We start from the raw sequence: 26,766 nt of genomic DNA, 5'->3' as shown, positions 1-26,766 counted from the left end.
TCGATTCTTTTCTATTCTATTCAATTCGATTAGTTTCCATTCGATGATGCAATTGTATTCTTTTCGATTCGAGTTGATACGATTCGATTCTTTTTGATTAGATACAATTCGATTCTTTTCGATTCGATTCGATTCTTTTCGATTCGATTCGACTCGATTTCATTTTTTGATTCGATTCGACTAGAATTTAATCGACTGATTCAATTTGATTCTTTTCTTTTCGGTTCGATTCTTTTCTATTCGATTTTTTTCTATTCAATTCGATTCTTTCAATTCAATTCGATTCGATTCATTTCGATTCGATTCTTTTCGTTTCAAATCGATTCGTTTCAATTCGAGTCTTTTCAATTCGATTCTTTTCGATTCGATTCGATTTGATATTTTTAATTCGATTCGAGTCTTTTTGATTCGATTCCATTCTTTTCAATTCGATTCGATGCTTTTCCATTTGATCTGATTTGTTTCATTTCGATTCTTTTCGAATCAATTCGATTCTTTTCGATTCCATTAAATTTGATTCGATTCTTTTCAATTCGATTAGATTCTTTTCGATTTGATTCCATTCAGTTCGATTCTTTTCGATTCGATTGGATTCTTTTCGATTTGATTCAATTCTTTCGATTCGATTCGATTTGATTCTTTTCGATTCGATTCAATACGATTCTTTTCATTTCGATTCTAATCAATTCTCTTCGATTCAATTCTTTTCGATTCTATTCGATTTTTTTCGATTCTATTCTATTCATTTTGAATCATTTCGATTTGATTCTGTTCGAGTGGTTTCTATTAGATTCTTTTCGATTTGATTCAATTCGATTCGAGTCTTTTTGATTCGAGTCTTTTCGACTCGATTCAATTCAATACGATTCTTTTAGATTCGATTCGATTCGATTGTTTTCGTTTCGATTCGACTTTTTTTGATTCGATCTTTTCGATTCGATTGTTTTCAATTCGATTGATTTGATTCTTTTCAATTCTATGCTATTCAAAGCGATTCTTTTGTATTTGATTCGATTCGATGGTTTTCTTTTTGATTCGGTTCGATTCGTTTCTTTTCGATTCGATTCAATTCTTTTCGATTCGATTCTTTTCGATTCGATTCTATTCTATTCTTTTCTATTCCATTCGAATCGATTCGTTTTGATTGAATTCGATTCTTTTCGATTCGATTCAATTAGATTCTTTTCGATTGGTTTCAATTTGTTTCGAGTCGAATCAATTTGATTCTTTTCGATTGGATTCCATTCGATTCTTTTCGATTTGATTCAATTCGATTCTTTTCGATTCTATTCATTTCGATGATTTTCGTTGAGATTAGAGTCTTTTCGATTTGATTTTTTTCGGTTCGAGTCGATTCATTTCGCTTATTTTGGTTAGGATCAATTCAATTCGATTCTTTTTGATTTGATTTGATTCTATTCGATGTCTTTCGATTCTATTCTATTGTATTCTTTTCGATTCCATTCCGTTCAATTCGATTCTTTTCGATTCCATTCGATTGTTTTAGATTTGATTCCATTCTTTCGATTCTATTTGATATGATTCTTTTCGATTCGATTTGATACGATACTTTTTATTTTGATTCGAATCGATTCTCTTCGGTTCGATTCGTTTTGATTCTTTTCGATTCAATTCTATTCGAATTGTTTCGATTTGATTCGATTCGGTTCTTTTAGATTCTACTTGATTTGTTTCTTTTCGATTCGTTTTGATTCGATTCTTTTTGATTCATGTCGATTCGATTCGATTCTTTTGTTTCGATTCGATTCTTTTCAATTCGAATCTTTTCGTTACATGGAATTCGATTCTTTTCGATTTGATTCTTTATGATTTTTTCAACTCGATTCAATTCGATTCTTTTTTTTATGATAGTCACAGAGAGAGTGAGAGAGGCAGAGACACAGGCAGAGGGAGAAGCAGGCTCCATGCCGCGGGAGCCCGATGTGGGATTCGATCCCGGGTCTCCAGGATCGCGCCCTGGGCCAAAGGCAGGCGCTAAACCGCTGCGCCACCCAGGGATCCCTCAATTCGATTTTTTTTATTCGAATCTATTCGATTCTTTTTGATTCGATTTGATTCTATTCGACTTTTTTCGATGTGATTCGATTAGTTCCTTTTTGATTCAATTCAATTCATTTCTTTTGATTCAATTCAATTAGATTCTTTTGGATTCGATTCGATTCTTTTGGATTCGAATCGAGTAGATTCTTTTCATTTCGATCGGATTCATTTCAGTTCGATTCTTTTCGATTCGAATGTTTTCAAATCAATTCGATACTTTTTGATTCGATTCGATTCTTTTCGTGTCGATTTGATCCTTTTCGTTTGGATTCTTTTCTATCTGAATCGATTCGATTCTTTTCATTTCGATTCGATTTGATTCAATTCGTTTCTTTTCGATCAATTCAATTTGATTGTTTTCGATTTGATTCGATTCGATTCTTTTCTATTCTATTCAATTCGATTATTTTCCATTCGATGATGCAATTGGATTCTTTTCGATTCGAGTCGATACGATTCGATTCTTTTTGATTAGATACAATTCGATTCTTTTGGATTCGATTCGATTCTTTTGGATTCGATTCTTTTGGATTCGAATCGAGTAGATTCTTTTCATTTCGATCGGATTCATTTCAATTCGATTCTTTTCGATTCGAATGTTTTCGAATCAATTCGATACTTTTTGATTCGATTCGATTCTTTTCGTGTCGATTTGATTCTTTTCGATTCGATTCTTTTCTATTTGAATCGATTCGATTCTATTCATTTCGATTCGATTTGATTCAATTCGATTCTTTTCGATCAATTCAATTTGTTTTCGATTTGATTCGATTCGATTCTTTTCTATTCTATTCAATTCGATTAGTTTCCATTCGATGATGCAATTGTATTCTTTTCGATTCGAGTTGATACGATTCGATTCTTTTTGATTAGATACAATTCGATTCTTTTCGATTCGATTCGATTCTTTTCGATTCGATTCGACTCGATTTCATTTTTTGATTCGATTCGACTAGAATTTAATCGACTGATTCAATTTGATTCTTTTCTTTTCGGTTCGATTCTTTTCTATTCGATTTTTTTCTATTCAATTCGATTCTTTCAATTCAATTCGATTCGATTCATTTCGATTCGATTCTTTTCGTTTCAAATCGATTCGTTTCAATTCGAGTCTTTTCAATTCGATTCTTTTCGATTCGATTCGATTTGATATTTTTAATTCGATTCGAGTCTTTTTGATTCGATTCCATTCTTTTCAATTCGATTCGATGCTTTTCCATTTGATCTGATTTGTTTCATTTCGATTCTTTTCGAATCAATTCGATTCTTTTCGATTCCATTAAATTTGATTCGATTCTTTTCAATTCGATTAGATTCTTTTCGATTTGATTCCATTCAGTTCGATTCTTTTCGATTCGATTGGATTCTTTTCGATTTGATTCAATTCTTTCGATTCGATTCGATTTGATTCTTTTCGATTCGATTCAATACGATTCTTTTCATTTCGATTCTAATCAATTCTCTTCGATTCAATTCTTTTCGATTCTATTCGATTTTTTTCGATTCTATTCTATTCATTTTGAATCATTTCGATTTGATTCTGTTCGAGTGGTTTCTATTAGATTCTTTTCGATTTGATTCAATTCGATTCGAGTCTTTTTGATTCGAGTCTTTTCGACTCGATTCAATTCAATACGATTCTTTTAGATTCGATTCGATTCGATTGTTTTCGTTTCGATTCGACTTTTTTTGATTCGATCTTTTCGATTCGATTGTTTTCAATTCGATTGATTTGATTCTTTTCAATTCTATGCTATTCAAAGCGATTCTTTTGTATTTGATTCGATTCGATGGTTTTCTTTTTGATTCGGTTCGATTCGTTTCTTTTCGATTCGATTCAATTCTTTTCGATTCGATTCTTTTCGATTCGATTCTATTCTATTCTTTTCTATTCCATTCGAATCGATTCGTTTTGATTGAATTCGATTCTTTTCGATTCGATTCAATTAGATTCTTTTCGATTGGTTTCAATTTGTTTCGAGTCGAATCAATTTGATTCTTTTCGATTGGATTCCATTCGATTCTTTTCGATTTGATTCAATTCGATTCTTTTCGATTCTATTCATTTCGATGATTTTCGTTGAGATTAGAGTCTTTTCGATTTGATTTTTTTCGGTTCGAGTCGATTCATTTCGCTTATTTTGGTTAGGATCAATTCAATTCGATTCTTTTTTATTTGATTTGATTCTATTCGATGTCTTTCGATTCTATTCTATTGTATTCTTTTCGATTCCATTCCGTTCAATTCGATTCTTTTCGATTCCATTCGATTGTTTTAGATTTGATTCCATTCTTTCGATTCTATTTGATATGATTCTTTTCGATTCAATTTGATACGATACTTTTTATTTTGATTCGAATCGATTCTCTTCGGTTCGATTCGTTTTGATTCTTTTCGATTCAATTCTATTCGAATTGTTTCGATTTGATTCGATTCGGTTCTTTTAGATTCTACTTGATTTGTTTCTTTTCGATTCGTTTTGATTCGATTCTTTTTGATTCATGTCGATTCGATTCGATTCTTTTGTTTCGATTCGATTCTTTTCAATTCGAATCTTTTCGTTACATGGAATTCGATTCTTTTCGATTTGATTCTTTATGATTTTTTCAACTCGATTCAATTCGATTCTTTTTTTTATGATAGTCACAGAGAGAGTGAGAGAGGCAGAGACACAGGCAGAGGGAGAAGCAGGCTCCATGCCGCGGGAGACCGATGTGGGATTCGATCCCGGGTCTCCAGGATCGCGCCCTGGGCCAAAGGCAGGCGCTAAACCGCTGCGCCACCCAGGGATCCCTCAGTTCGATTCTTCTTTATTCGAATCTATTCGATTCTTTTTGATTCGATTTGATTCTATTCGATTTTTTTCGATTTGATTCGATTAGTTCCTTCTTGATTCAATTCAATTCATTTCTTTTGATTCAATTCAATTCGATTCTTTTGGATTCGATTCAATTCTTTTGGATTCGATTCTTTTGGATTCGAGTCGAGTAGATTCTTTTCATTTCGATCGGATTCATTTCAATTCGATTCTTTTCGATTCGAATGTTTTCGAATCAATTCGGTAGTTTTTGATTCGATTCGATTCTTTTCGTGTCGATTTGATTCTTTTCGATTCTTTTCTATTTGTATTGATTCGATTCTTTGCATTTCGATTCGATTTGATTCAATTCGATTCTTTTCGATCAATTCAATTTGATTGTTTTCGATTTGATTCGATTCGATTCTTTTCTATTCTATTCAATTCGATTATTTTCCATTCGATGATGCAATTGGATTCTTTTCGATTCGAGTCGATACGATTCGATTCTTTTTGATTAGATACAATTCGATTCTTTTCGATTCGATTCGACTCGATTTCATTTTTTGATTCGATTCGACTAGAATTTAATCGACTGATTCAATTTGATTCTTTTCTTTTCGGTTCGATTCTTTTCTATTCGATTTTTTTCTATTCAATTCGATTCTTTCAATTCAATTCGATTCGATTCGATTCGATTCTTTTCGTTTCAAATCGATTCGTTTCAATTCGAGTCTTTTCAATTCGATTCTTTGCGATTCGATTCGATGTGATATTTTTAATTCGATTCGAATCTTTACGATTCGATTCGATTCTTTTCAATTCGATTCTTTTCGATTCGATTCTTTTTGATTCGATTCATTTCGATTCGATTCGATTCTTTTCAATTCGATTTGATTCTTTTCCATTTGATCTGATTTGTTTCATTTCGATTCTTTTCGAATCAATTCGATTCTTTTCGATTCCATTAAATTTGATTCGATTCTTTTCAATTCGATTAGATTCTTTTCGATTTGATTCCATTCAGTTCGATTCTTTTCGATTCGATTGGATTCTTTTCGATTTGATTCAATTCTTTCGATTCGATTTGAGTTGATTCTTTTCGATTCGATTCAATACGATTCTTTTCATTTCGATTCTAATCGATTCTCTTCGATTCAATTCGTTTCGATTCTATTCGATTTTTTTCGATTCTATTCTATTCGATTCATTTTGAATCATTTCGATTTGATTCTGTTCGAGTGGTTTCTATTAGATTCTTTTCGATTTGATTCAATTCGATTCGAGTCTTTTTGATTCGAGTCTTTTCGACTCGATGCAATTCAATACGATTCTTTTAGATTCGATTCGATTCGATTGTTTTCGTTTCGATTCGACTTTTTTTGATTCGATTCTTTTCAATTCTATGCTATTCAAAGCGATTCTTTTGTATTTGATTCGATTCGATTGTTTTCTTTTTGATTCGGTTCGATTCGTTTCTTTTCGATTCGATTCAATTCTTTTCGATTCGATTCTTTTCGATTCGATTTGATTCTTTTCGATTCTATTCTATTCTATTCTTTTCTATTCCATTCGAATCGATTCGTTTTGATTGAATTCGATTCTTTTCGATTCGATTCAATTAGATTCTTTTCGATTGGATTCAATTTGTTTCGAGTCGAATCAATTTGATTCTTTTCGATTGGATTCCATTCGATTCTTTTCGATTTGATTCAATTCGATTCTTTTCGATTCTATTCATTTCGATGATTTTCGTTGAGATTAGAGTCTTTTCGATTTGATTTTTTTCGGTTCGAGTCGATTCATTTCGCTTATTTTGGTTAGGATCAATTCAATTCGATTCTTTTTTATTTGATTTGATTCTATTCGATGTCTTTCGATTCTATTCTATTGTATTCTTTTCGATTCCATTCCGTTCAATTCGATTCTTTTCGATTCCATTCGATTGTTTTAGATTTGATTCCATTCTTTCGATTCTATTTGATATGATTCTTTTCGATTCGATTTGATACGATACTTTTTATTTTGATTCGAATCGATTCTCTTCGGTTCGATTCGTTTTGATTCTTTTCGATTCAATTCTATTCGAATTGTTTCGATTTGATTCGATTCGGTTCTTTTAGATTCTACTTGATTTGTTTCTTTTCGATTCGTTTTGATTCGATTCTTTTTGATTCATGTCGATTCGATTCGATTCTTTTGTTTCGATTCGATTCTTTTTAATTCGAATCTTTTCGTTACATGGAATTCGATTCTTTTCGATTTGATTCTTTATGATTTTTTCAACTCGATTCAATTCGATTCTTTTTTTTATGATAGTCACAGAGAGAGTGAGAGAGGCAGAGACACAGGCAGAGGGAGAAGCAGGCTCCATGCAGCGGGAGCCCGATGTGGGATTCGATCCCTGGTCTCCAGGATCGCGCCCTGGGCCAAAGGTAGGCGCTAAACTGCTGCGCCACCCAGGGATCCCTCAATTCGATTTTTTTTATTCGAATCTATTCGATTCTTTTTGATTCGATTTGATTCTATTCGACTTTTTTCGATGTGATTCGATTAGTTCCTTTTTGATTCAATTCAATTCATTTCTTTTGATTCAATTCAATTAGATTCTTTTGGATTCGATTCGATTCTTTTGGATTCGAATCGAGTAGATTCTTTTCATTTCGATCGGATTCATTTCAGTTCGATTCTTTTCGATTCGAATGTTTTCAAATCAATTCGATACTTTTTGATTCGATTCGATTCTTTTCGTGTCGATTTGATCCTTTTCGTTTGGATTCTTTTCTATCTGAATCGATTCGATTCTTTTCATTTCGATTCGATTTGATTCAATTCGTTTCTTTTCGATCAATTCAATTTGATTGTTTTCGATTTGATTCGATTCGATTCTTTTCTATTCTATTCAATTCGATTATTTTCCATTCGATGATGCAATTGGATTCTTTTCGATTCGAGTCGATACGATTCGATTCTTTTTGATTAGATACAATTCGATTCTTTTGGATTCGATTCGATTCTTTTGGATTCGATTCTTTTGGATTCGAATCGAGTAGATTCTTTTCATTTCGATCGGATTCATTTCAATTCGATTCTTTTCGATTCGAATGTTTTCGAATCAATTCGATACTTTTTGATTCGATTCGATTCTTTTCGTGTCGATTTGATTCTTTTCGATTCGATTCTTTTCTATTTGAATCGATTCGATTCTTTTCATTTCGATTCGATTTGATTCAATTCGATTCTTTTCGATCAATTCAATTTGTTTTCGATTTGATTCGATTCGATTCTTTTCTATTCTATTCAATTCGATTAGTTTCCATTCGATGATGCAATTGTATTCTTTTCGATTCGAGTTGATACGATTCGATTCTTTTTGATTAGATACAATTCGATTCATTTCGATTCGATTCGATTCTTTTCGATTCGATTCGACTCGATTTCATTTTTTGATTCGATTCGACTAGAATTTAATCGACTGATTCAATTTGATTCTTTTCTTTTCGGTTCGATACTTTTCTATTCGATTTTTTTCTATTCAATACGATTCTTTCAATTCAATTCGATTCGATTCATTTCGATTCGATTCTTTTCGTTTCAAATCGATTCGTTTCAATTCGAGTCTTTTCAATTCGATTCTTTTCGATTCGATTCGATTTGATATTTTTAATTCGATTCGAGTCTTTTTGATTCGATTCCATTCTTTTCAATTCGATTCGATGCTTTTCCATTTGATCTGATTTGTTTCATTTCGATTCTTTTCGAATCAATTCGATTCTTTTCGATTCCATTAAATTTGATTCGATTCTTTTCAATTCGATTAGATTCTTTTCGATTTGATTCCATTCAGTTCGATTCTTTTCGATTCGATTGGATTCTTTTCGATTTGATTCAATTCTTTCGATTCGATTCGATTTGATTCTTTTCGATTCGATTCAATACGATTCTTTTCATTTCGATTCTAATCAATTCTCTTCGATTCAATTCTTTTCGATTCTATTCGATTTTTTTCGATTCTATTCTATTCATTTTGAATCATTTCGATTTGATTCTGTTCGAGTGGTTTCTATTAGATTCTTTTCGATTTGATTCAATTCGATTCGAGTCTTTTTGATTCGAGTCTTTTCGACTCGATTCAATTCAATACGATTCTTTTAGATTCGATTCGATTCGATTGTTTTCATTTCGATTTGACTTTTTTTGATTCGATTCTTTTCGATTCGATTGTTTTCAATTCGATTGATTTGATTCTTTTCAATTCTATGCTATTCAAAGCGATTCTTTTGTATTTGATTCGATTCGATGGTTTTCTTTTTGATTCGGTTCGATTCGTTTCTTTTCGATTCGATTCAATTCTTTTCGATTCGATTCTTTTCGATTCGATTCTATTCTATTCTTTTCTATTCCATTCGAATCGATTCGTTTTGATTGAATTCGATTCTTTTCGATTCGATTCAATTAGATTCTTTTCGATTGGTTTCAATTTGTTTCGAGTCGAATCAATTTGATTCTTTTCGATTGGATTCCATTCGATTCTTTTCGATTTGATTCAATTCGATTCTTTTCGATTCTATTCATTTCGATGATTTTCGTTGAGATTAGAGTCTTTTCGATTTGATTTTTTTCGGTTCGAGTCGATTCATTTCGCTTATTTTGGTTAGGATCAATTCAATTCGATTCTTTTTGATTTGATTTGATTCTATTCGATGTCTTTCGATTCTATTCTATTGTATTCTTTTCGATTCCATTCCGTTCAATTCGATTCTTTTCGATTCCATTCGATTGTTTTAGATTTGATTCCATTCTTTCGATTCTATTTGATATGATTCTTTTCGATTCGATTTGATACGATACTTTTTATTTTGATTCGAATCGATTCTCTTCGGTTCGATTCGTTTTGATTCTTTTCGATTCAATTCTATTCGAATTGTTTCGATTTGATTCGATTCGGTTCTTTTAGATTCTACTTGATTTGTTTCTTTTCGATTCGTTTTGATTCGATTCTTTTTGATTCATGTCGATTCGATTCGATTCTTTTGTTTCGATTCGATTCTTTTCAATTCGAATCTTTTCGTTACATGGAATTCGATTCTTTTCGATTTGATTCTTTATGATTTTTTCAACTCGATTCAATTCGATTCTTTTTTTTATGATAGTCACAGAGAGAGTGAGAGAGGCAGAGACACAGGCAGAGGGAGAAGCAGGCTCCATGCCGCGGGAGCCCGATGTGGGATTCGATCCCGGGACTCCAGGATCGCGCCCTGGGCCAAAGGCAGGCGCTAAACCGCTGCGCCACCCAGGGATCCCTCAGTTCGATTCTTCTTTATTCGAATCTATTCGATTCTTTTTGATTCGATTTGATTCTATTCGATTTTTTTCGATTTGATTCGATTAGTTCCTTCTTGATTCAATTCAATTCATTTCTTTTGATTCAATTCAATTCGATTCTTTTGGATTCGATTCAATTCTTTTGGATTCGATTCTTTTGGATTCGAGTCGAGTAGATTCTTTTCATTTCGATCGGATTCATTTCAATTCGATTCTTTTCGATTCGAATGTTTTCGAATCAATTCGATACTTTTTGATTCGATTCGATTCTTTTCGTGTCGATTTGATTCTTTTCGATTCTTTTCTATTTGTATTGATTCGATTCTTTGCATTTCGATTCGATTTGATTCAATTCGATTCTTTTCGATCAATTCAATTTGATTGTTTTCGATTTGATTCGATTCGATTCTTTTCTATTCTATTCAATTCGATTATTTTCCATTCGATGATGCAATTGGATTCTTTTCGATTCGAGTCGATACGATTCGATTCTTTTTGATTAGATACAATTCGATTCTTTTCGATTCGATTCGACTCGATTTCATTTTTTGATTCGATTCGACTAGAATTTAATCGACTGATTCAATTTGATTCTTTTCTTTTCGGTTCGATTCTTTTCTATTCGATTTTTTTCTATTCAATTCGATTCTTTCAATTCAATTCGATTCGATTCGATTCGATTCTTTTCGTTTCAAATCGATTCGTTTCAATTCGAGTCTTTTCAATTCGATTCTTTGCGATTCGATTCGATGTGATATTTTTAATTCGATTCGAATCTTTACGATTCGATTCGATTCTTTTCAATTCGATTCTTTTCGATTCGATTCTTTTTGATTCGATTCATTTCGATTCGATTCGATTCTTTTCAATTCGATTTGATTCTTTTCCATTTGATCTGATTTGTTTCATTTCGATTCTTTTCGAATCAATTCGATTCTTTTCGATTCCATTAAATTTGATTCGATTCTTTTCAATTCGATTAGATTCTTTTCGATTTGATTCCATTCAGTTCGATTCTTTTCGATTCGATTGGATTCTTTTCGATTTGATTCAATTCTTTCGATTCGATTTGAGTTGATTCTTTTCGATTCGATTCAATACGATTCTTTTCATTTCGATTCTAATCGATTCTCTTCGATTCAATTCGTTTCGATTCTATTCGATTTTTTCGATTCTATTCTATTCGATTCATTTTGAATCATTTCGATTTGATTCTGTTCGAGTGGTTTCTATTAGATTCTTTTCGATTTGATTCAATTCGATTCGAGTCTTTTTGATTCGAGTCTTTTCGACTCGATGCAATTCAATACGATTCTTTTAGATTCGATTCGATTCGATTGTTTTCATTTCGATTCGACTTTTTTTGATTCGATTCTTTTCGATTCGATTGTTTTCAATTCGATTGATTCGATTCTTTTCAATTCTATGCTATTCAAAGCGATTCTTTTGTATTTGATTCGATTCGATTGTTTTCTTTTTGATTCGGTTCGATTCGTTTCTTTTCGATTCGATTCAATTCTTTTCGATTCGATTCTTTTCGATTCGAGTTGATTCTTTTCGATTCTATTCTATTCTATTCTTTTCTATTCCATTCGAATCGATTCGTTTTGATTGAATTCGATTCTTTTCGATTCGATTCAATTAGATTCTTTTCGATTGGATTCAATTTGTTTCGAGTCGAATCAATTTGATTCTTTTCGATTGGATTACATTCGATTCTTTTCGATTTGATTCAATTCGATTCTTTTCGATTCTATTCATTTCGATGATTTTCGTTGAGATTAGAGTCTTTTCGATTTGATTTTTTTCGGTTCGAGTCGATTCATTTCGCTTATTTTGGTTAGGATCAATTCAATTCGATTCTTTTTTATTTGATTTGATTCTATTCGATGTCTTTCGATTCTATTCTATTGTATTCTTTTCGATTCCATTCCGTTCAATTCGATTCTTTTCGATTCCATTCGATTGTTTTAGATTTGATTCCATTCTTTCGATTCTATTTGATATGATTCTTTTCGATTCGATTTGATACGATACTTTTTATTTTGATTCGAATCGATTCTCTTCGGTTCGATTCGTTTTGATTCTTTTCGATTCAATTCTATTCGAATTGTTTCGATTTGATTCGATTCGGTTCTTTTAGATTCTACTTGATTTGTTTCTTTTCGATTCGTTTTGATTCGATTCTTTTTGATTCATGTCGATTCGATTCGATTCTTTTGTTTCGATTCGATTCTTTTCAATTCGAATCTTTTCGTTACATGGAATTCGATTCTTTTCGATTTGATTCTTTATGATTTTTTCAACTCGATTCAATTCGATTCTTTTTTTTATGATAGTCACAGAGAGAGTGAGAGAGGCAGAGACACAGGCAGAGGGAGAAGCAGGCTCCATGCCGCGGGAGCCCGATGTGGGATTCGATCCCGGGTCTCCAGGATCGCGCCCTGGGCCAAAGGCAGGCGCTAAACCGCTGCGCCACCCAGGGATCCCTCAGTTCGATTCTTCTTTATTCGAATCTATTCGATTCTTTTTGATTCGATTTGATTCTATTCGATTTTTTTCGATTTGATTCGATTAGTTCCTTCTTGATTCAATTCAATTCATTTCTTTTGATTCAATTCAATTCGATTCTTTTGGATTCGATTCAATTCTTTTGGATTCGATTCTTTTGGATTCGAGTCGAGTAGATTCTTTTCATTTCGATCGGATTCATTTCAATTCGATTCTTTTCGATTCGAATGTTTTCGAATCAATTCGGTAGTTTTTGATTCGATTCGATTCTTTTCGTGTCGATTTGATTCTTTTCGATTCTTTTCTATTTGTATTGATTCGATTCTTTGCATTTCGATTCGATTTGATTCAATTCGATTCTTTTCGATCAATTCAATTTGATTGTTTTCGATTTGATTCGATTCGATTCTTTTCTATTCTATTCAATTCGATTATTTTCCATTCGATGATGCAATTGGATTCTTTTCGATTCGAGTCGATACGATTCGATTCTTTTTGATTAGATACAATTCGATTCTTTTCGATTCGATTCGACTCGATTTCATTTTTTGATTCGATTCGACTAGAATTTAATCGACTGATTCAATTTGATTCTTTTCTTTTCGGTTCGATTCTTTTCTATTCGATTTTTTTCTATTCAATTCGATTCTTTCAATTCAATTCGATTCGATTCGATTCGATTCTTTTCGTTTCAAATCGATTCGTTTCAATTCTAGTCTTTTCAATTCGATTTTTGCGATTCGATTCGATGTGATATTTTTAATTCGATTCGAATCTTTACGATTCGATTCGATTCTTTTCAATTCGATTCTTTTCGATTCGATTCTTTTTGATTCGATTCATTTCGATTCGATTCGATTCTTTTCAATTCGATTTGATTCTTTTCCATTTGATCTGATTTGTTTCATTTCGATTCTTTTCGAATCAATTCGATTCTTTTCGATTCCATTAAATTTGATTCGATTCTTTTCAATTCGATTAGATTCTTTTCTATTTGATTCCATTCAGTTCGATTCTTTTCGATTCGATTGGATTCTTTTCGATTTGATTCAATTCTTTCGATTCGATTTGAGTTGATTCTTTTCGATTCGATTCAATACGATTCTTTTCATTTCGATTCTAATCGATTCTCTTCGATTCAATTCGTTTCGATTCTATTCGATTTTTTCGATTCTATTCTATTCGATTCATTTTGAATCATTTCGATTTGATTCTGTTCGAGTGGTTTCTATTAGATTCTTTTCGATTTGATTCAATTCGATTCGAGTCTTTTTGATTCGAGTCTTTTCGACTCGATGCAATTCAATACGATTCTTTTAGATTCGATTCGATTCGATTGTTTTCATTTCGATTCGACTTTTTTTGATTCGATTCTTTTCGATTCGATTGTTTTCAATTCGATTGATTCGATTCTTTTCAATTCTATGCTATTCAAAGCGATTCTTTTGTATTTGATTCGATTCGATTGTTTTCTTTTTGATTCGGTTCGATTCGTTTCTTTTCGATTCGATTCAATTCTTTTCGATTCGATTCTTTTCGATTCGAGTTGATTCTTTTCGATTCTATTCTATTCTATTCTTTTCTATTCCATTCGAATCGATTCGTTTTGATTGAATTCGATTCTTTTCGATTCGATTCAATTAGATTCTTTTCGATTGGATTCAATTTGTTTCGAGTCGAATCAATTTGATTCTTTTCGATTGGATTCCATTCGATTCTTTTCGATTTGATTCAATTCGATTCTTTTCGATTCTATTCATTTCGATGATTTTCGTTGAGATTAGAGTCTTTTCGATTTGATTTTTTTCCGTTCAAGTCGATTCATTTCGCTTATTTTGGTTAGGATCAATTCAATTCGATTCTTTTTGATTTGATTTGATTCTATTCGATGTCTTTCGATTCTATTCTATTGTATTCTTTTCGATTCCATTCCGTTCAATTCGATTCTTTTCGATTCCATTCGATTGTTTTAGATTTGATTCCATTCTTTCGATTCTATTTGATATGATTCTTTTCGATTCGATTTGATACGATACTTTTTATTTTGATTCGAATCGATTCTCTTCGGTTCGATTCGTTTTGATTCTTTTCGATTCAATTCTATTCGAATTGTTTCGATTTGATTCGATTCGGTTCTTTTAGATTCTACTTGATTTGTTTCTTTTCGATTCGTTTTGATTCGATTCTTTTTGATTCATGTCGATTCGATTCGATTCTTTTGTTTCGATTCGATTCTTTTCAATTCGAATCTTTTCGTTACATGGAATTCGATTCTTTTCGATTTGATTCTTTATGATTTTTTCAACTCGATTCAATTCGATTCTTTTTTTTATGATAGTCACAGAGAGAGTGAGAGAGGCAGAGACACAGGCAGAGGGAGAAGCAGGCTCCATGCAGCGGGAGCCCGATGTGGGATTCGATCCCGGGTCTCCAGGATCGCGCCCTGGGCCAAAGGCAGGCGCTAAACCGCTGCGCCACCCAGGGATCCCTCAGTTCGATTCTTCTTTATTCGAATCTATTCGATTCTTTTTGATTCGATTTGATTCTATTCGATTTTTTTCGATTTGATTCGATTAGTTCCTTCTTGATTCAATTCAATTCATTTCTTTTGATTCAATTCAATTCGATTCTTTTGGATTCGATTCAATTCTTTTGGATTCGATTCTTTTGGATTCGAGTCGAGTAGATTCTTTTCATTTCGATCGGATTCATTTCAATTCGATTCTTTTCGATTCGAATGTTTTCGAATCAATTCGATACTTTTTGATTCGATTCGATTCTTTTCGTGTCGATTTGATTCTTTTCGATTCTTTTCTATTTGTATTGATTCGATTCTTTGCATTTCGATTCGATTTGATTCAATTCGATTCTTTTCGATCAATTCAATTTGATTGTTTTCGATTTGATTCGATTCGATTCTTTTCTATTCTATTCAATTCGATTATTTTCCATTCGATGATGCAATTGGATTCTTTTCGATTCGAGTCGATACGATTCGATTCTTTTTGATTAGATACAATTCGATTCTTTTCGATTCGATTCGACTCGATTTCATTTTTTGATTCGATTCGACTAGAATTTAATCGACTGATTCAATTTGATTCTTTTCTTTTCGGTTCGATTCTTTTCTATTCGATTTTTTTCTATTCAATTCGATTCTTTCAATTCAATTCGATTCGATTCGATTCGATTCTTTTCGTTTCAAATCGATTCGTTTCAATTCGAGTCTTTTCAATTCGATTCTTTGCGATTCGATTCGATGTGATATTTTTAATTCGATTCGAATCTTTACGATTCGATTCGATTCTTTTCAATTCGATTCTTTTCGATTCGATTCTTTTTGATTCGATTCATTTCGATTCGATTCGATTCTTTTCAATTCGATTTGATTCTTTTCCATTTGATCTGATTTGTTTCATTTCGATTCTTTTCGAATCAATTCGATTCTTTTCGATTCCATTAAATTTGATTCGATTCTTTTCAATTCGATTAGATTCTTTTCGATTTGATTCCATTCAGTTCGATTCTTTTCGATTCGATTGGATTCTTTTCGATTTGATTCAATTCTTTCGATTCGATTTGAGTTGATTCTTTTCGATTCGATTCAATACGATTCTTTTCATTTCGATTCTAATCGATTCTCTTCGATTCAATTCGTTTCGATTCTATTCGATTTTTTTCGATTCTATTCTATTCGATTCATTTTGAATCATTTCGATTTGATTCTGTTCGAGTGGTTTCTATTAGATTCTTTTCGATTTGATTCAATTCGATTCGAGTCTTTTTGATTCGAGTCTTTTCGACTCGATGCAATTCAATACGATTCTTTTAGATTCGATTCGATTCGATTGTTTTCGTTTCGATTCGACTTTTTTTGATTCGATTCTTTTCGATTCGATTGTTTTCAATTCGATTGATTCGATTCTTTTCAATTCTATGCTATTCAAAGCGATTCTTTTGTATTTGATTCGATTCGATGGTTTTCTTTTTGATTCGGTTCGATTCGTTTCTTTTCGATTCGATTCAATTCTTTTCGATTCGATTCTTTTCGATTCGATTTGATTCTTTTCGATTCTATTCTATTCTATTCTTTTCTACTCCATTCGAATCGATTCGTTTTGATTGAATTCGATTCTTTTCGATTCGATTCAATTAGATTCTTTTCGATTGGATTCAATTTGTTTCGAGTCGAATCAATTTGATTCTTTTCGATTGGATTCCATTCGATTCTTTTCGATTTGATTCAATTCGATTCTTTTCGATTCTATTCATTTCGATGATTTTCGTTGAGATTAGAGTCTTTTCGATTTGATTTTTTTCGGTTCGAGTCGATTCATTTCGCTTATTTTGGTTAGGATCAATTCAATTCGATTCTTTTTGATTTGATTTGATTCTATTCGATGTCTTTCGATTCTATTCTATTGTATTCTTTTCGATTCCATTCCGTTCAATTCGATTCTTTTCGATTCCATTCGATTGTTTTAGATTTGATTCCATTCTTTCGATTCTATTTGATATGATTCTTTTCGATTCGATTTGATACGATACTTTTTATTTTGATTCGAATCGATTCTCTTCGGTTCGATTCGTTTTGATTCTTTTCGATTCAATTCTATTCGAATTGTTTCGATTTGATTCGATTCGGTTCTTTTAGATTCTACTTGATTTGTTTCTTTTCGATTCGTTTTGATTCGATTCTTTTTGATTCATGTCGATTCGATTCGATTCTTTTGTTTCGATTCGATTCTTTTCAATTCGAATCTTTTCGTTACATGGAATTCGATTCTTTTCGATTTGATTCTTTATGATTTTTTCAACTCGATTCAATTCGATTCTTTTTTTTATGATAGTCACAGAGAGAGTGAGAGAGGCAGAGACACAGGCAGAGGGAGAAGCAGGCTCCATGCAGCGGGAGCCCGATGTGGGATTCGATCCCGGGTCTCCAGGATCGCGCCCTGGGCCAAAGGCAGGCGCTAAACCGCTGCGCCACCCAGGGATCCCTCAGTTCGATTCTTCTTTATTCGAATCTATTCGATTCTTTTTGATTCGATTTGATTCTATTCGATTTTTTTCGATTTGATTCGATTAGTTCCTTCTTGATTCAATTCAATTCATTTCTTTTGATTCAATTCAATTCGATTCTTTTGGATTCGATTCAATTCTTTTGGATTCGATTCTTTTGGATTCGAGTCGAGTAGATTCTTTTCATTTCGATCGGATTCATTTCAATTCGATTCTTTTCGATTCGAATGTTTTCGAATCAATTCGATACTTTTTGATTCGATTCGATTCTTTTCGTGTCGATTTGATTCTTTTCGATTCTTTTCTATTTGTATTGATTCGATTCTTTGCATTTCGATTCGATTTGATTCAATTCGATTCTTTTCGATCAATTCAATTTGATTGTTTTCGATTTGATTCGATTCGATTCTTTTCTATTCTATTCAATTCGATTATTTTCCATTCGATGATGCAATTGGATTCTTTTCGATTCGAGTCGATACGATTCGATTCTTTTTGATTAGATACAATTCGATTCTTTTCGATTCGATTCGACTCGATTTCATTTTTTGATTCGATTCGACTAGAATTTAATCGACTGATTCAATTTGATTCTTTTCTTTTCGGTTCGATTCTTTTCTATTCGATTTTTTTCTATTCAATTCGATTCTTTCAATTCAATTCGATTCGATTCGATTCGATTCTTTTCGTTTCAAATCGATTCGTTTCAATTCGAGTCTTTTCAATTCGATTCTTTGCGATTCGATTCGATGTGATATTTTTAATTCGATTCGAATCTTTACGATTCGATTCGATTCTTTTCAATTCGATTCTTTTCGATTCGATTCTTTTTGATTCGATTCATTTCGATTCGATTCGATTCTTTTCAATTCGATTTGATTCTTTTCCATTTGATCTGATTTGTTTCATTTCGATTCTTTTCGAATCAATTCGATTCTTTTCGATTCCATTAAATTTGATTCGATTCTTTTCAATTCGATTAGATTCTTTTCGATTTGATTCCATTCAGTTCGATTCTTTTCGATTCGATTGGATTCTTTTCGATTTGATTCAATTCTTTCGATTCGATTTGAGTTGATTCTTTTCGATTCGATTCAATACGATTCTTTTCATTTCGATTCTAATCGATTCTCTTCGATTCAATTCGTTTCGATTCTATTCGATTTTTTTTGATTCTATTCTATTCTATTCATTTTGAATCATTTCGATTTGATTCTGTTCGAGTGGTTTCTATTAGATTCTTTTCGATTTGATTCAATTCGATTCGAGTCTTTTTGATTCGAGTCTTTTCGACTCGATGCAATTCAATACGATTCTTTTAGATTCGATTCGATTCGATTGTTTTCGTTTCGATTCGACTTTTTTTGATTCGATTCTTTTCGATTCGATTGTTTTCAATTCGATTGATTCGATTCTTTTCAATTCTATGCTATTCAAAGCGATTCTTTTGTATTTGATTCGATTCGATTGTTTTCTTTTTGATTCGGTTCGATTCGTTTCTTTTCGATTCGATTCAATTCTTTTCGATTCGATTCTTTTCGATTCGAGTTGATTCTTTTCGATTCTATTCTATTCTATTCTTTTCTATTCCATTCGAATCGATTCGTTTTGATTGAATTCGATTCTTTTCGATTCGATTCAATTAGATTCTTTTCGATTGGATTCAATTTGTTTCGAGTCGAATCAATTTGATTCTTTTCGATTGGATTCCATTCGATTCTTTTCGATTTGATTCAATTCGATTCTTTTCGATTCTATTCATTTCGATGATTTTCGTTGAGATTAGAGTCTTTTCGATTTGATTTTTTTCGGTTCGAGTCGATTCATTTCGCTTATTTTGGTTAGGATCAATTCAATTCGATTCTTTTTGATTTGATTTGATTCTATTCGATGTCTTTCGATTCTATTCTATTGTATTCTTTTCGATTCCATTCCGTTCAATTCGATTCTTTTCGATTCCATTCGATTGTTTTAGATTTGATTCCATTCTTTCGATTCTATTTGATATGATTCTTTTCGATTCGATTTGATACGATACTTTTTATTTTGATTCGAATCGATTCTCTTCGGTTCGATTCGTTTTGATTCTTTTCGATTCAATTCTATTCGAATTGTTTCGATTTGATTCGATTCGGTTCTTTTAGATTCTACTTGATTTGTTTCTTTTCGATTCGTTTTGATTCGATTCTTTTTGATTCATGTCGATTCGATTCGATTCTTTTGTTTCGATTCGATTCTTTTCAATTCGAATCTTTTCGTTACATGGAATTCGATTCTTTTCGATTTGATTCTTTATGATTTTTTCAACTCGATTCAATTCGATTCTTTTTTTTATGATAGTCACAGAGAGAGTGAGAGAGGCAGAGACACAGGCAGAGGGAGAAGCAGGCTCCATGCAGCGGGAGCCCGATGTGGGATTCGATCCCGGGTCTCCAGGATCGCGCCCTGGGCCAAAGGCAGGCGCTAAACCGCTGCGCCACCCAGGGATCCCTCAGTTCGATTCTTCTTTATTCGAATCTATTCGATTCTTTTTGATTCGATTTGATTCTATTCGATTTTTTTCGATTTGATTCGATTAGTTCCTTCTTGATTCAATTCAATTCATTTCTTTTGATTCAATTCAATTCGATTCTTTTGGATTCGATTCAATTCTTTTGGATTCGATTCTTTTGGATTCGAGTCGAGTAGATTCTTTTCATTTCGATCGGATTCATTTCAATTCGATTCTTTTCGATTCGAATGTTTTCGAATCAATTCGATACTTTTTGATTCGATTCGACTCTTTTCGTGTCGATTTGATTCTTTTCGATTCTTTTCTATTTGTATTGATTCGATTCTTTGCATTTCGATTCGATTTGATTCAATTCGATTCTTTTCGATCAATTCAATTTGATTGTTTTCGATTTGATTCGATTCGATTCTTTTCTATTCTATTCAATTCGATTATTTTCCATTCGATGATGCAATTGGATTCTTTTCGATTCGAGTCGATACGATTCGATTCTTTTTGATTAGATACAATTCGATTCTTTTCGATTCGATTCGACTCGATTTCATTTTTTGATTCGATTCGACTAGAATTTAATCGACTGATTCAATTTGATTCTTTTCTTTTCGGTTCGATTCTTTTCTATTCGATTTTTTTCTATTCAATTCGATTCTTTCAATTCAATTCGATTCGATTCGATTCGATTCTTTTCGTTTCAAATCGATTCGTTTCAATTCGAGTCTTTTCAATTCGATTCTTTGCGATTCGATTCGATGTGATATTTTTAATTCGATTCGAATCTTTACGATTCGATTCGATTCTTTTCAATTCGATTCTTTTCGATTCGATTCTTTTTGATTCGATTCATTTCGATTCGATTCGATTCTTTTCAATTCGATTTGATTCTTTTCCATTTGATCTGATTTGTTTCATTTCGATTCTTTTCGAATCAATTCGATTCTTTTCGATTCCATTAAATTTGATTCGATTCTTTTCAATTCGATTAGATTCTTTTCGATTTGATTCCATTCAGTTCGATTCTTTTCGATTCGATTGGATTCTTTTCGATTTGATTCAATTCTTTCGATTCGATTTGAGTTGATTCTTTTCGATTCGATTCAATACGATTCTTTTCATTTCGATTCTAATCGATTCTCTTCGATTCAATTCGTTTCGATTCTATTCGATTTTTTTCGATTCTATTCTATTCGATTCATTTTGAATCATTTCGATTTGATTCTGTTTGAGTGGTTTCTATTAGATTCTTTTCGATTTGATTCAATTCGATTCGAGTCTTTTTGATTCGAGTCTTTTCGACTCGATGCAATTCAATACGATTCTTTTAGATTCGATTCGATTCGATTGTTTTCGTTTCGATTTGACTTTTTTTGATTCGATTCTTTTCGATTCGATTGTTTTCAATTCGATTGATTCGATTCTTTTCAATTCTATGCTATTCAAAGCGATTCTTTTGTATTTGATTCGATTCGATTGTTTTCTTTTTGATTCGGTTCGATTCGTTTCTTTTCGATTCGATTCAATTCTTTTCGATTCGATTCTTTTCGATTCGATTTGATTCTTTTCGATTCTATTCTATTCTATTTTTTTCTACTCCATTCGAATCGATTCGTTTTGATTGAATTCGATTCTTTTCGATTCGATTCAATTAGATTCTTTTCGATTGGATTCAATTTGTTTCGAGTCGAATCAATTTGATTCTTTTCGATTGGATTCCATTCGATTCTTTTCGATTTGATTCAATTCGATTCTTTTCGATTCTATTCATTTCGATGATTTTCGTTGAGATTAGAGTCTTTTCGATTTGATTTTTTTCGGTTCGAGTCGATTCATTTCGCTTATTTTGGTTAGGATCAATTCAATTCGATTCTTTTTGATTTGATTTGATTCTATTCGATGTCTTTCGATTCTATTCTATTGTATTCTTTTCGATTCCATTCCGTTCAATTCGATTCTTTTCGATTCCATTCGATTGTTTTAGATTTGATTCCATTCTTTCGATTCTATTTGATATGATTCTTTTCGATTCGATTTGATACGATACTTTTTATTTTGATTCGAATCGATTCTCTTCGGTTCGATTCGTTTTGATTCTTTTCGATTCAATTCTATTCGAATTGTTTCGATTTGATTCGATTCGGTTCTTTTAGATTCTACTTGATTTGTTTCTTTTCGATTCGTTTTGATTCGATTCTTTTTGATTCATGTCGATTCGATTCGATTCTTTTGTTTCGATTCGATTCTTTTCAATTCGAATCTTTTCGTTACATGGAATTCGATTCTTTTCGATTTGATTCTTTATGATTTTTTCAACTCGATTCAATTCGATTCTTTTTTTTATGATAGTCACAGAGAGAGTGAGAGAGGCAGAGACACAGGCAGAGGGAGAAGCAGGCTCCATGCAGCGGGAGCCCGATGTGGGATTCGATCCCGGGTCTCCAGGATCGCGCCCTGGGCCAAAGGCAGGCGCTAAACCGCTGCGCCACCCAGGGATCCCTCAGTTCGATTCTTCTTTATTCGAATCTATTCGATTCTTTTTGATTCGATTTGATTCTATTCGATTTTTTTCGATTTGTTTCGATTAGTTCCTTCTTGATTCAATTCAATTCATTTCTTTTGATTCAATTCAATTCGATTCTTTTGGATTCGATTCAATTCTTTTGGATTCGATTCTTTTGGATTCGAGTCGAGTAGATTCTTTTCATTTCGATCGGATTCATTTCAATTCGATTCTTTTCGATTCGAATGTTTTCGAATCAATTCGATACTTTTTGATTCGATTCGACTCTTTTCGTGTCGATTTGATTCTTTTCGATTCTTTTCTATTTGTATTGATTCGATTCTTTGCATTTCGATTCGATTTGATTCAATTCGATTCTTTTCGATCAATTCAATTTGATTGTTTTCGATTTGATTCGATTCGATTCTTTTCTATTCTATTCAATTCGATTATTTTCCATTCGATGATGCAATTGGATTCTTTTCGATTCGAGTCGATACGATTCGATTCTTTTTGATTAGATACAATTCGATTCTTTTCGATTCGATTCGACTCGATTTCATTTTTTGATTCGATTCGACTAGAATTTAATCGACTGATTCAATTTGATTCTTTTCTTTTCGGTTCGATTCTTTTCTATTCGATTTTTTTCTATTCAATTCGATTCTTTCAATTCAATTCGATTCGATTCGATTCGATTCTTTTCGTTTCAAATCGATTCGTTTCAATTCGAGTCTTTTCAATTCGATTCTTTGCGATTCGATTCGATGTGATATTTTTAATTCGATTCGAATCTTTACGATTCGATTCGATTCTTTTCAATTCGATTCTTTTCGATTCGATTCTTTTTGATTCGATTCATTTCGATTCGATTCGATTCTTTTCAATTCGATTTGATTCTTTTCCATTTGATCTGATTTGTTTCATTTCGATTCTTTTCGAATCAATTCGATTCTTTTCGATTCCATTAAATTTGATTCGATTCTTTTCAATTCGATTAGATTCTTTTCGATTTGATTCCATTCAGTTCGATTCTTTTCGATTCGATTGGATTCTTTTCGATTTGATTCAATTCTTTCGATTCGATTTGAGTTGATTCTTTTCGATTCGATTCAATACGATTCTTTTCATTTCGATTCTAATCGATTCTCTTCGATTCAATTCGTTTCGATTCTATTCGATTTTTTTCGATTCTATTCTATTCGATTCATTTTGAATCATTTCGATTTGATTCTGTTCGAGTGGTTTCTATTAGATTCTTTTCGATTTGATTCAATTCGATTCGAGTCTTTTTGATTCGAGTCTTTTCGACTCGATGCAATTCAATACGATTCTTTTAGATTCGATTCGATTCGATTGTTTTCGTTTCGATTCGACTTTTTTTGATTCGATTCTTTTCGATTCGATTGTTTTCAATTCGATTGATTCGATTCTTTTCAATTCTATGCTATTCAAAGCGATTCTTTTGTATTTGATTCGATTCGATGGTTTTCTTTTTGATTCGGTTCGATTCGTTTCTTTTCGATTCGATTCAATTCTTTTCGATTCGATTCTTTTCGATTCGAGTTGATTCTTTTCGATTCTATTCTATTCTATTCTTTTCTATTCCATTCGAATCGATTCGTTTTGATTGAATTCGATTCTTTTCGATTCGATTCAATTAGATTCTTTTCGATTGGATTCAATTTGTTTCGAGTCGAATCAATTTGATTCTTTTCGATTGGATTCCATTCGATTCTTTTCGATTTGATTCAATTCGATTCTTTTCGATTCTATTCATTTCGATGATTTTCGTTGAGATTAGAGTCTTTTCGATTTGATTTTTTTCGGTTCGAGTCGATTCATTTCGCTTATTTTGGTTAGGATCAATTCAATTCGATTCTTTTTTATTTGATTTGATTCTATTCGATGTCTTTCGATTCTATTCTATTGTATTCTTTTCGATTCCATTCCGTTCAATTCGATTCTTTTCGATTCCATTCGATTGTTTTAGATTTGATTCCATTCTTTCGATTCTATTTGATATGATTCTTTTCGATTCGATTTGATACGATACTTTTTATTTTGATTCGAATCGATTCTCTTCGGTTCGATTCGTTTTGATTCTTTTCGATTCAATTCTATTCGAATTGTTTCGATTTGATTCGATTCGGTTCTTTTAGATTCTACTTGATTTGTTTCTTTTCGATTCGTTTTGATTCGATTCTTTTTGATTCATGTCGATTCGATTCGATTCTTTTGTTTCGATTCGATTCTTTTCAATTCGAATCTTTTCGTTACATGGAATTCGATTCTTTTCGATTTGATTCTTTATGATTTTTTCAACTCGATTCAATTCGATTCTTATTTTTATGATAGTCACAGAGAGAGTGAGAGAGGCAGAGACACAGGCAGAGGGAGAAGCAGGCTCCATGCAGCGGGAGCCCGATGTGGGATTCGATCCCGGGTCTCCAGGATCGTGCCCTGGGCCAAAGGCAGGCGCTAAACCGCTGCGCCACCCAGGGATCCCTCAGTTCGATTCTTCTTTATTCGAATCTATTCGATTCTTTTTGATTCGATTTGATTCTATTCGATTTTTTTCGATTTGATTCGATTAGTTCCTTCTTGATTCAATTCAATTCATTTCTTTTGATTCAATTCAATTCGATTCTTTTGGATTCGATTCAATTCTTTTGGATTCGATTCTTTTGGATTCGAGTCGAGTAGATTCTTTTCATTTCGATCGGATTCATTTCAATTCGATTCTTTTCGATTCGAATGTTTTCGAATCAATTCGATACTTTTTGATTCGATTCGACTCTTTTCGTGTCGATTTGATTCTTTTCGATTCTTTTCTATTTGTATTGATTCGATTCTTTGCATTTCGATTCGATTTGATTCAATTCGATTCTTTTCGATCAATTCAATTTGATTGTTTTCGATTTGATTCGATTCGATTCTTTTCTATTCTATTCAATTCGATTATTTTCCATTCGATGATGCAATTGGATTCTTTTCGATTCGAGTCGATACGATTCGATTCTTTTTGATTAGATACAATTCGATTCTTTTCGATTCGATTCGACTCGATTTCATTTTTTGATTCGATTCGACTAGAATTTAATCGACTGATTCAATTTGATTCTTTTCTTTTCGGTTCGATTCTTTTCTATTCGATTTTTTTCTATTCAATTCGATTCTTTCAATTCAATTCGATTCGATTCGATTCGATTCTTTTCGTTTCAAATCGATTCGTTTCAATTCGAGTCTTTTCAATTCGATTCTTTGCGATTCGATTCGATGTGATATTTTTAATTCGATTCGAATCTTTACGATTCGATTCGATTCTTTTCAATTCGATTCTTTTCGATTCGATTCTTTTTGATTCGATTCATTTCGATTCGATTCGATTCTTTTCAATTCGATTTGATTCTTTTCCATTTGATCTGATTTGTTTCATTTCGATTCTTTTCGAATCAATTCGATTCTTTTCGATTCCATTAAATTTGATTCGATTCTTTTCAATTCGATTAGATTCTTTTCGATTTGATTCCATTCAGTTCGATTCTTTTCGATTCGATTGGATTCTTTTCGATTTGATTCAATTCTTTCGATTCGATTTGAGTTGATTCTTTTCGATTCGATTCAATACGATTCTTTTCATTTCGATTCTAATCGATTCTCTTCGATTCAATTCGTTTCGATTCTATTCGATTTTTTTCGATTCTATTCTATTCGATTCATTTTGAATCATTTCGATTTGATTCTGTTCGAGTGGTTTCTATTAGATTCTTTTCGATTTGATTCAATTCGATTCGAGTCTTTTTGATTCGAGTCTTTTCGACTCGATGCAATTCAATACGATTCTTTTAGATTCGATTCGATTCGATTGTTTTCGTTTCGATTCGACTTTTTTTGATTCGATTCTTTTCGATTCGATTGTTTTCAATTCGATTGATTCGATTCTTTTCAATTCTATGCTATTCAAAGCGATTCTTTTGTATTTGATTCGATTCGATGGTTTTCTTTTTGATTCGGTTCGATTCGTTTCTTTTCGATTCGAT

The sequence above is a fragment of the Canis aureus genome, chromosome 33, assembly GCF_053574225.1.
Source record: "Canis aureus isolate CA01 chromosome 33, VMU_Caureus_v.1.0, whole genome shotgun sequence".
In the NCBI taxonomy this organism is placed as follows: Eukaryota; Metazoa; Chordata; class Mammalia; order Carnivora; family Canidae; genus Canis; species Canis aureus.
Note: the sequence above shows the minus strand (reverse complement) of the source record.